This window comes from Dipodomys spectabilis, unplaced genomic scaffold (genome assembly GCF_019054845.1).
Source record: "Dipodomys spectabilis isolate Male_0828 unplaced genomic scaffold, ASM1905484v1 ptg000054l, whole genome shotgun sequence".
Classification (NCBI taxonomy): Eukaryota; Metazoa; Chordata; class Mammalia; order Rodentia; family Heteromyidae; genus Dipodomys; species Dipodomys spectabilis.
The window spans coordinates 19803795-19815460 of record NW_024870731.1 but is presented as its reverse complement, the minus strand read 5'-3'; the positions used below and the strand labels follow the sequence as shown (position 1 = coordinate 19815460).

The following is an 11666-nucleotide window of genomic DNA, read 5'->3' as shown; positions in this document are numbered from 1 at the left end:
TAGGCCTTATATGGGGTAGGGGCGGGAAAAGGTGTGTCCAGGTAAAGGGAGGTGGGACCAGGTAAGAGGTGGGACCAGGTGGGAGAAAGGTGTGGCCACATCAGATTCAGATGTGACCTCAGCGGCTGCAGATGTGACCTCTTCCAGGTGTCCCAGTTGCCTAGGTAACGCAGGTACTGGGAGAGGTCTGTTCGCCATCCAGGAATGGACCTTACAGTTGCCAGTTGGAGCCAAATTACAACCTATCTGTTTTATGGGTCAGTCTTTAACTCAACAATCAAGGGTGGGTTAGGTTGTTCAGTGGAGGGAGAGAAGATGCATTTTTTTTTTCATTCTGGGAACTAGGCCCATCAAGTCTAAAATCCCTAAAACAAAGGCAAAGCTCAAAATGGAATCATACCAGCTGGGGCCCCATCTCAGGGTCCACTTCATCCAGGAAACTTTTGGACCCATTTCTGCCCTAAGCTGATGAATGATTCTTATGATAAACACTTCCAAGTTTGAATATTTGATGATACTTCAATCCTGGCCCACTAAGATAAGATATTGAGTATAGGAGTTGGGAAACCTAATTTTACTCTGTCCCTTTCTAAGAAACAGAAGATGAAAGACTATTGATAAAGTCTTTCTTGCCTAAGTGATAAATTTAATGGTGGAAGCTTTGGTTTTCAATAAGTGATGGGACCAGTGTTTCAACTCAGCAACTTAAGCTTGCTAGACAGGTGCTCGATAAATGAGCACTGCCATATTTTGCTTTAGTTATTTTCAAGTAGGTTCTCATGCTTATGCCTGGAAAGGCCTACTCACTCCTGTTTATGCTTCCTGTGTAGCTGGAATGACAGATATGTGCTACCACACCTAGCTCTTTTAATTGATTGCATTGAGGGTCTCATAATTTTTTTCCCCTACCAGACTGGCTTGATTTGAGCTAGAGATAACTAGAAGGAAGGCAAGGGAGGGCAAGAACAGAATAACCAGTCTGTTAATGCCAACTTGTATCTCTTACAAAGAAAACCACAAAGCAATAGATCCCTCTGGTCGAGAAGTCAGGGAATCTGGGTTCATGTCCTGACACTACTCATAGTTTTGTGAAATGTGCTCACCTAGACACTTTTTTCTCTGAGTCCATGTACTCATCAATCCAAGAGTGCCGACAATATCTGGAAGATAGCCCAGCTATAACCTGAGTCTAAATTTTTTGATGGACTCAAAGACGAGCTCTGAGCATGTAGTGACTTACAGCTTGGTTGGCAGCCCTGAAGGTAGGATTAGATGTATCTGGCACAATACAATTGCTCAGTAACTGTCAGTGTGAATAATCTGAACTCAGTGCTTCTTCTGAGTGGGAGGGCAGAAGAGTAGAAACCATTATAATATTATAAAACTAGAGACACCTAGTATGTGATGTGTTGGTCCGGCAGCAATGTGCTAAGTGATGAGATTTTGAATTCTGAATTCGTGTCTTGAACTGTTTTGTGTATGACGTTGGAGAACAAATTTTGCCTTGCAGTGCAACCCCCCGGTACAGATTTTATTTTATTTATTTTCGATCAGTTGTGGGGCTTAAACTCAGGGCTAAGGCACTGTCCCTGAGCTCTTTTGCTTAAGGTTGGCACTCTACCACTTTGAGCTACACTCTCCACTTCTGGTTTTCTGGTGGTTAATTGGAGATGGGCTTCCCTTCTGGAGCTGGCTTTGAGCTGCCATCCTCAAATCTCAGTCTCCTGAATAGCAAGGATTACAAGTGTGAGTCACCTGCGGCCAGCTGCCTCCAGTATTTTCGATAGGTTAGAACCTCCTACATACTCACCTTCCAGAAGAGTAAACTTTTAACTTTGAAAAGGCCTTGGAATGTACTTTCTTCTGACTGGAGCTTATGTGATACAGTTTGTATTGGCTTTCTGTAAGGCTTTCTGTAATGCCTGACTGAAGAGCAGACAGGATTCAGGTCATCCCTTTCTCTTTTTCCTTCTCTGCATTCCAGTGTTTAACTGATCAAAGTGGAGGGTCTGTCCCATTTTACCTACCCTTCCTCTTGTTCTGTAAATAGCTCATTCCTTTGGGATTGGATCCTTTCCCTCTTTAGATTAAGTTGATAAAAATCAGCCTTGGTTCCTGCTTCCAAAAAGAAGCCCTGCCCTCATTCCAGCTGGAGATCAGTAAAGGAGTTTATAGGAAAGGGAGTTGAGGCAGAAGTTAGGAGACTTGTTCCCTTGTCTGGCAATGATGCAGTCCATGTCCTTATTCCCTGAAGCTGTTGGAAAAAGTAACACATTTTTTAAAAATATGAAGAATTAGGAAAATTTTGCTTCAGTTTTTTTGAACACTATTCATTGTTCTAATTTAATTTCCCTATGACATTGTGGGGTCAAGTAGTGTTTGTTGATGATTTTTAAAGAAATTATACTCCTGGGATAGATTTACACGCAAAAGGTACCACATCTGAGAAAATATCAGCGTAATATCCAGGAACATCAAGTCTTCTCTAATTACATATATTCTATCAAAGAAACTGTAGGGATAAAACTAAAACGAGGGTTGAAGCTGGGAAGGTGGCTTAGTGATAGAATGCTTGCATGAGGCCCTGGGTTCATTTCCTCAGCACCACACTAAGCAGAAAAACCCAGAAGTGGCACTATGACTCTACTGGTAGAATGCTAGCCTTGAGCTGAAGAGCTGAAGGATAGTGCCCAGACTGAGTTCAGGCCTCACAACAGACCAAAAAAAAAAAAAAAAAAAACAGTAAAAGGAGGAAAAAGCCCAGTAAGTACTTTGAGAGTTATGTTCAAATGTTTCTTCTTAGGGTCAAACTCCATTAAACATGTTTTTTGTTTTTGTTTTTTTGGTCAGCCATGGGGCTTGAACTCTGGGCCTGGGCGCTGTCCCTCAGCTCTTCAGCTCAAGGCGAGTACTCTGCCACTTGAGCTACAGTGCCACTTCCAGTTTTCTAGTGGTTTATTGGAGATAGGAGTCTCATGGTCTTTCCTGCCTGGGCTGGCTTTGGACTGTGATCCTCAGATCTCAGCCTCCTGAGTAGCTAGGATTACAGGGGTGAGCCACCAGCGCCCAGCCATTAAAGATGATTTTGTTTCCAGTGTGACATGAATGCAAAGAATGTTTGAAGTTTGCTTTTCTCTTCTTTCATAACCCTTGAACTACATTTACACACTCATGAAGCCTCCAGTATGTAATAGTATCTCATCTGAGACTATCAGCTTTGGAAACCTACGTACTTACTGCTGATTTAGGCAGCCACGATGACTAATTATATGTTCAGCTGAGCATCTGAAATGAGATTAAGCTACAGCAAAGGTAATGGTTGCAGCAACTTGAACTGATTAAGGACAGTTGATTGTGGGAAAGAATGTCAAAGCCCAGCCTTCCTGGCCTTCGGGAAACTGCTTTTGAAAAGGCAAACAAAATAGCCCTCTGTCTAAGAAGAATGACTGTATTTTCAAATCTCAATATAAGCCTTAGCTATTAGGGCAAATCCAGCTTCAAATGCGAGGTGAACATTCAGCTGAAATCTTGAGAAGCGTTGGTTGCCTGGAAGGCCCAGCTGCAGAAGGAATGTTGGGGGACCCAAATGATGTCATGAAAATGACTTCTTCCTTTTATAATGGGCACGCTTCTTTTTTTTTTTTTTTTTTATTGTAAAGCTACTATACAGAGGGTTACAGTTACATGAGTGAGGTTATGAGTACACTTCCTCTTGAACATTGTTACCCCCTCCATTGTTTTCCCCCTACCATCCCCTCCCTCCCTCCCTTCCCCGAGGTTCTTTTTTTTTTTTTTTTTTTTGATTGTGATTAAATGATTACATAATTTTAAAGTCACAAGTTCATTCTAACTTCCCTGGAGCAAATTGTCTACCACAGTCTGTAATATATAACAGTGTTCACATGTTATATACCATATTTGTGATCAGCAGCATGAGGATATTTAGTAGTGGTTCAACCAGATGAGCGGGAGTTCTTTGTTTCTTAAGTCCTGTTAGTTTTGTCGTATCACCTAACCTTTTGGATTTAGCATCCACTTATGAGGGAGACCATGTACCGTTTGTCTCTTCGTTCTTGGCTTACCTCGCTCAACATGATTCCTTCTAGCTCCATCCATTTCCCTGCAAATGCCATTATTTTGTCATTTCTAATGGCTGCATAATATTCCATTGTGTATAGATACCACAATTTTTGGATCCATTCATTTGTGGTAGAACATCTGGGTTGTTTCCATATCCTGGCTATTGTGAACAGTGCTGCAATAAACATGGAGGTGCATGTGTCTTTATATACTGGTTCCTGTTGTTCAGGGTAGATGCCTAGAAGTGGTATGACTGGGTCATAAGGGAGGTCAATCTTTAGCTTTCTAAGGACCCTCCAGACTGCTTTCCAAAGTGGTTGTATAAGTGTACATTCCCACCAGCAGTGTAATAGGGTTCCTCTTTCTCCACATCCCCTCCAGCATTTGTCGTTGGCTGATTTGTGGATGTGGGACATTCTGACTGGGGTAAGGTGGTATCTCAGGGTTGTCTTTATTTGCATTTCCTTCACCACCAGGGATGATGAACATTTCCTCATGTGTTTCTTTGCCATTTTTATTTCTTCATTTGAGAAGTCCCTCTTTAGTTCCCTTGCCCATTTAGTAATTGGTTTGTTAGGTTTGGGAGGGATTAGTTTCTTGAGTTCCCTGTATATACAGGATGTTAACCCCTTGTCTGATATATTGCTGGTAAATATTTTTTCCCAATTAGTTGGTTGTCTTTCTAGCTTAGTTGCGATAGATTTAGCTGTGCAGAAGCTTTTTATTTTAAGGTAGTCCCATTTGTCGAGTCTCTCTCCAACTTGTTGTGACCCTGGGACTCTGTTCAGGAAGTTCCTTCCTGTGCCTATTAGTTCAAGTGTCTCTCCTACTCTGTCCTGCAGTAGTTTCAGAGATTCAGGTTTAATGTTAAGGTCTTTAATCCATTTTGAGTTGATGTTGGTGCATGGTGATAGGCTGGGGTCCACTTTTAGTTTTCTGCATGTGGCTGCCCAGTTTTCCCAGCACCAGCGGTTGAAGAGGCTGTGTTTCTTCCATTGTATGTCTTTGGCTCCTTTGTCGAATATCAGCTGGCTGTAGGCCTGTGGATTTATATCTGGATCTTCTATTCTGTTCCATTGGTCTTCGGGTCTGTTTTTGTGCCAGTACCATGCTGTCTTTGTGATTATAGCTCTGTAGTAGAGTTTGAAGTTCGGCATGGATAGCCCTCCCATATTGTCTTTATCCCCTAGAATTGTTTTGGCTATTCTAGGTCTTTTGTTGTTCCATATAAATTTTTGGACTGTTTTCTGTATTTCAGTGATGTACGTCATTGGGATTTTAATAGGAATTGCATTGAATTTGTATATTAGTTTTGGAAGTATCACCATCTTTACTATATTAAGTCGGCCTATCCAGGAGCATGGGAGGTCTTTCCATTTCCTAGTGTCTTCTGCAATTTCTTTCTTTAACTTTTTATAGTTCTCATTAAATAGTTCTTTTACATCTTTGGTTAGGTTAATTCCTAAATATTTTATTTTTTGGGAGGTTATTGTGAATGGGGTTGCTCCCTTTATTTCCCTCTCTTCCTGTGCGTTATCAGTGTATAGGAAGGCAACTGATTTTTGTGGGTTTATTTTGTATCCTGCTATTTTGCCGAAGTGACTTATGATTTCTAAAAGTTTGGGGATGGAGTTTTTGGGATCGTGGAGGTATAGTATCATGTCGTCTGCAAAAAGGGATAGTTTCACTTCTTCTTTCCCTATGCGGATCCCTTTAATGTCTTTTTCTTGCCTTATTGCCCTGGCTAAGGGTTCTAGGACTATGTTGAAGAGGAGTGGAGACAGTGGACATCCTTGCCTTGTTCCTGTTTTTAGGAGGATTGGTTGTAGCTTTTCCCCATTAAGTATAATATTGGCTATTGGTCTGTCATAAATGGCTTTTATTGTTTTTAGAAATGTTCCTTCTATTCCTATTTTCTCCAGAGCTTTTAGCATGAATGAATGTTGAATTTTATCAAAGGCCTTTTCTGCATCTGTGGCGATAATCATGTGATTCTTGACCTTGGCTCTGTTGATATGCTGGATTACATTTATTGACTTACGTATGTTAAACCATCCCTGTGTCTCTGGGATGAAGCCTACCTGATCATAGTGTATTATTTTTTTTTATGTGTTTCTGGATTCTGTTAGCTAGAATCTTGTTAAGGATCTTTGCATCTGTGTTCATCAAGGAGATTGGCCTGTAATTCTCCTTTTTGGTTGGGTCTTTGCCTGGTTTGGGGATGAGTGTGATATTGGCTTCGTAGAATGAGTTTGGGATAGCTCCCTCCTTCTCTGTTTCTCTGAAGAGCTTGAGGAGTATGGGTATTAGTTCTTCTTTAAAGGTCTTATAGAATTCTGCTGTGAATCCATCTGGTCCTGGGCTTTTTTTTGTTGGAAGACTTTTGATAGCTTCCTGTATCTCATTATAGGATATTGGCTTATTTAATTGGTTAACTTCTTCTTTGCCCAGTTTGGGTAACTTGTATTTCTCTAAAAATGCATCCATTTCCGCCAGATTTTCTTCCTTTAGAGAGTATAGCTTTTGAAAGTAGTCTGTTAGAATTGTTTGGATATCTTGGGTACGTGTTGTGATGTTTCCCGTGGCATCCCTAATCCTATTAATATGGGTTTCCTCTCTTCTTTTTTTAATTAATCTTGCCAACGGGCCATCAATTTTGTTTATTTTTTCAAAGAACCAGCTTTTTGTTTGGTTTATTTTGGTTATGGTTTTCTGATTTTCTAATTGGTTAATCTCTGCTCTCAATTTGGTTATCTGGCTTCGTCTAGTAGCTTTAGGTCCCATTTTTTCTTGTTTTTCTAGCTGTTTTAGTTGCAACATGAGATTATTTACTTGGTCTGTCTCCATTCTCTTGATGGGGCACTGAGGGCAATAAATTTGCCCCTCAGGACTGCTTTTGCTGTGTCCCACAAGTTTCTTTGTGAGGTGTTTTCATTTTCATTGAGTTCTAGGAAATGCTTTATTTCTTCTCTGATCTCTTCTGTTACCCAGGCCTTGTTAAGGAGTGTGCTGTTCAATTTCCATGTATTAGAGAAATTTCTGCGGTATGCTTTGTTATTGAGAGCTAGCTTGATTCCACTGTGGTCAGATAGGATACAGGGGATTATGTCGATCCCTTTGTATTTGCTTAAGTTCCTTGAATGAACTATGATTTGGTCTATTTTGGAGAAAGTTCCATGAGCTGCTGAGAAGAATGTGTACTGTGTTGTTTTAGGGTGAAATACTCGGTAGATGTCAGTTAATTCCGCTTGAAGTATGGCCTCACTTAATTCGGTAGCTTCTTTGCCAATCCTCTGGTTGGTAGACCTGTCCTTTGGTGAGAGTGGCGTGTTAAAGTCTCCTAGTATTATCGTATTGGGATCTATTTTATTCTGTAAGTTTGAGAGCATTTGTTTAACATATCTGGGTGCACCAATATTTGGGGCATATAAGTTGATGATGTTTATATCCTCCTCTTGGATTGTTCCCTTTATTAATATGTAGTGTCTGTCCTTGTCTTTCTGTACTGATTTTAATGAAAAGTTTATTTTGTCAGATATCAGGATAGCTACACCTGCTTTCTTATTGGGGGAATTTGATTGGTAGATCCTTTTCCACCCCTTCACTCTGAGTTTGTTTGTATGTTTGGCTGAGAGGTGGGTCTCCTGAAGGCAACAGATGGATGGGTCTTGTTTTCTGATCCAGTCCTCAGTTCGTTTTCTTTTAATTGGCGAATTCAGCCCATTTATATTAAGAGAAAGTATAGAGAGATGCATTGTTGTCCCTGCCATTCCGTTTTCCTAAGTTTTTCTTCTTTCCTTTCCTCCTGTGCTTGCTCAGTTAGACTTTGAGTAATGCCTGTTTGGGGCAGGTCCCAGTTCCTGGTTGCTTTCTTCAGGTTGTGTCCCCCCTCTTAGAATTCTTTGTAATGCTGGCTTAATGTTTATGTATTCATTTAGTTTTTCTTTGCTATTAAAAGTTTTCAGTTCTCCATCGAATGTGAATGCTAGCTTTGCTAGGTATATCAGTCTGGGTTGGCAGTTATTGGCTCTCAGGGCTCGTATGGTGCTTTCCCAGGGTTTTCTTGCATTCATTGTTTGTGTGGAGAGATCTGCAGTGATTCTAATTTTTTTCCCGTTGTAGTATAGCTCCTTCTTCATTTTTGCTGCATGCAGGATTGTTTCCTTATTATTCAGATCCATCATTGTTACTATTATGTGCCTAGAAGTGTTTCTCCTGGGATCTTGCTTGTTGGGTGTTCGATAAGCTTTTGTGATGTAGTTAAGATGGTCGTTTTTGAGGTGGGGAAAATTTTCATTGACTATCTTGTTAAATAGGTGTTGCATTCCCTTGCTCTGGAATTCCTCACCTTCGTCCACTCCGATTATGCGAAGGTTAAATTTTTTAGCATTATCTGCTTGCTCTTGAATTTCCCTTTGGTTTAATTTGAGTGATTTTTCCATATCTGTCACTTTTTGGTCCAGTTGGTGTATTCTGTCTTCTGTATCTGACACTCTACCTTCCATTTCATTCACTCTGTTGACCGTGGCTTCTATTGTGGTTTGCATGGTGGAAATGGATCCCTTTATGGATTCAATGTTGGTTCTCAGAGTACTGATCTCACCTCTCAATGAGGTGAGATCAGTATGCATTACCTCTAATTTGGCGTTTATCTCACTTCTTACTGAGGTTTGTGCAGCTTCTATTTTTGCATCCAATTTTTGTTTGATATCCTGTATATCTTTTGATAGTTCATCCTTGTGCTCTTTCAATTTCTGATCCATTTCTCGCTTTATTTCTTGAGTCATTGCCTCCAGCAACCCTTGGATGTAGTTTTTGTCTTCCATTCCTGCTTTGCTCCCACTGGGGCTCTCCCCTGCGTGGCTGCTGGCTTTTGAGGTGAGCTTGCTGTCCTGGGTAGTGGTAAACCTTGTGATTTTTCTCTGTGATTTTCGCATGGGGGTTCAGGAGACTGCTCTTCAATCTTGTTTTGGTGTGTCTGTCTTTGCTTGGTTGCTGATTCTGTATTGGTAGAGAGAGTCTGTGCCTGATCTGGATTCTGTTGGGAGCCTATTTCCAGCTGCTATTCACTTAGGATTCTCAGCTCTCTGCTGTAGCAATTCCCGCCTTTGGAAGGGTTGAGCAGCCTAGACTGCTTGTGTTTGCTCCTGCGGGTGCTCTTGGGAAGATCAGATGCTCTGGATGCACTCTCCCAAATACTGGAGTCTGCTATGGGCTCCTGATGTGTTTTTGTTTGTTTGTTTTGGGCTGGTTGTGGGCTTGAACTCTAGGTTTGGGTGCTGTCCCTCAGCTCTTCAGCTCAGGGCTGGCACCCTACCATTTGAGCCACAGCCCCACTTCTGACCCTTTTTGCTTTGTTCAGGCGCCGGGTCCCCTTGCCTGGTTCCGGCCCCAGCCTGGAGCGCGCTCGTTAGGCCTGTGCTAATGTGTATACCACCTAGGTTATGCAGCCTGGAGGACACAGTTCAAATTTCTTCTACTGTTGGTAGTCTTGACCCAGGGGCACTGTTCCTGGCTTGAGCATTTAAGCTCCCTTCCAGGGGTGCTCTTGCTCTGGCCTGGCCAGCAGAGTGTGCTCCACCGGCTGGTGGAGCTCTTGAACAATTCCCAGTTTTAGTGGGTCCTGTGGTCCGGGTGTTGGGGTAGGGAGTCTAGGTCAAGGTCTGGGGATTCCCTCCAGCTCTGGTCTCCCTTGAGGGATTCACTGTCCCCTGTGGGGTACTCACCCTGTAGGTCGTCAGTTGTTGTTGCAATCCGAGTTCAGTTGGGGTGGTTGTGGGCTGGGTTGGGCGGCCCACGCCAGGTAGTTGCGATCGCGATTGGGCGGGTGGTCTGCCGACAGGTCCCTTTGTCGCGCTGCTGGTGCCGGGCGGCTTTGGCAGGATGGAGCCTCTCTGCTCCAGTGGAGAGTGAGGGGTGGGGGTGGGATCCTCGTGGAGACTCCCGGCTGGTAGGTTTCTCTGTTCCTGGCGATCCGCTGTTCTGCAATCCAGTACCTGGTGATCTGCAAGCAGCCCCCTGTGTCTCTGTGGCTCCGGCAGCCCCCGCCGGGCCGGCTGGCCGGCGGCTTGGCGCACTGCCGCGCGGCCAGTAAAGGTTGGGGGAGGGGTCTTCGCTCTTCTCTGTTCTGAAATTCTTCTTTTCCTCTCTTTCTTTTTTTGTTATTTTCCACCTCTGGTTTTTCTCTGAGTGTTCGTCTTTTTGTTGTTGTCGGTCTCTTGGGGAGATTAAAGGTTGGAACTCGAACTCTCTTTTTGGTTGGAGAGAGCTGTGGCGTTTCCCTACTGCCCCGTCGCCATCTTGGTCCCCCCTCCTGGGCACGCTTCTTAGCAGCCTGAATTGTACCGGGCATCTTTGAAACTAAATAAAGCTCCACTGCGGCGGAGGCCATCATGACGGCTCCGGGCAGCCTGGTCGCCAGCCGCGGCCGGCGGTTCAAGTGGGCCATTGAGCCGAGCGGGCCCAGCAGAGGCAGCAGGGGCCGGAATGACCGGGGCAGCGGCCAGGGAGACTCACTGTACCCAGTCGGGTACTTGAACAAGCAGGTGCCGGACACCAGCGTGCAGGAGACGGACCGGATCCTGGTGGAGAAGCGCTGCTGGGACATCGCCCTGGGCCCCTCAAACAGATCCCCATGAACCTCTTCATCATGTACGTGGCCGGCAAAACCATCTCCATCTTCCCTACCATGATGGTGTGCATGATGGCCTGGCGGCCGGTCCAGGCCCTCATGGCCATTTCAGCCACTTTCAAGATGCTAGAGAGTTCAAGCCAGAAGTTTCTTCAGGGTCTGGTTTATCTCATTGGGAACCTGATGGGCTTGGCACTGGCTGTTTACAAGTGCCAGTCCATGGGGCTGTTACCTACACACGTGTCGGATTGGTTAGCCTTCATCGAGCCTCCAGTGAGAATGGAGTTCAATGGTGGAGGACTTGTTTTGTAAACTTGAGAAAGAAGCTCCTTGATCCTAAAGTAAATGGGCCTTATTTATACCCTGCTCTAGGCCTAGTAGCTCCTAATGTGCTCACTCTTAAAATAACCACTGACAATACCCAAAATCTCTTTTCCATGGTGAGGAGACAAACGCTAAATGATAATATGACTACAAACACAAAAGAAAATCTTACTGCAACTCCTGCCTGAAAATAATGTAGAAAACTTTATTTATGTGTCAGTACAGAGCAAAACAATACAAGCAGAACTATGTAAACAGGAGTGTTTCAATAAATTAAATGCTTTTAAAAAGTTGAAAAAAAAAAAAAAGCTCCACTGCAGTAAGAAGAACTGGTGGTAAGAATAAAAATAATGTTGATAATAAAAACATGAAGCATCATGAACATAGATTTCTTTCTAATTATTTTATACTTTAATGAAGCCAATTCCATTTTGTATCAGTTATCAATGACAGCATATTTGCCTTGAACATTCTAAAGGTGGGACAATGTCAAATGTGGCCTTGAGGTTGCCTGGGGACTATTGCTGGTGCTCTATAATAGACATTTTGTATGCTTTGCTAGTCCTTCAGTCTGTGTTAAGAACGCTGTGCTTCATTTCTAGAATTTCTCTGAACAAGGGATTTTCACAAA

General features: G+C 43.1%; 1 pseudogene; it reads left to right on the top strand.

The window, feature by feature from the left end:
* Nucleotides 1–10472: 10472 nt before the first annotated feature.
* On the top strand, nt 10473–11100 carry LOC122108140 (annotated as a pseudogene).
* Nucleotides 11101–11666: the final 566 nt, after the last annotated feature.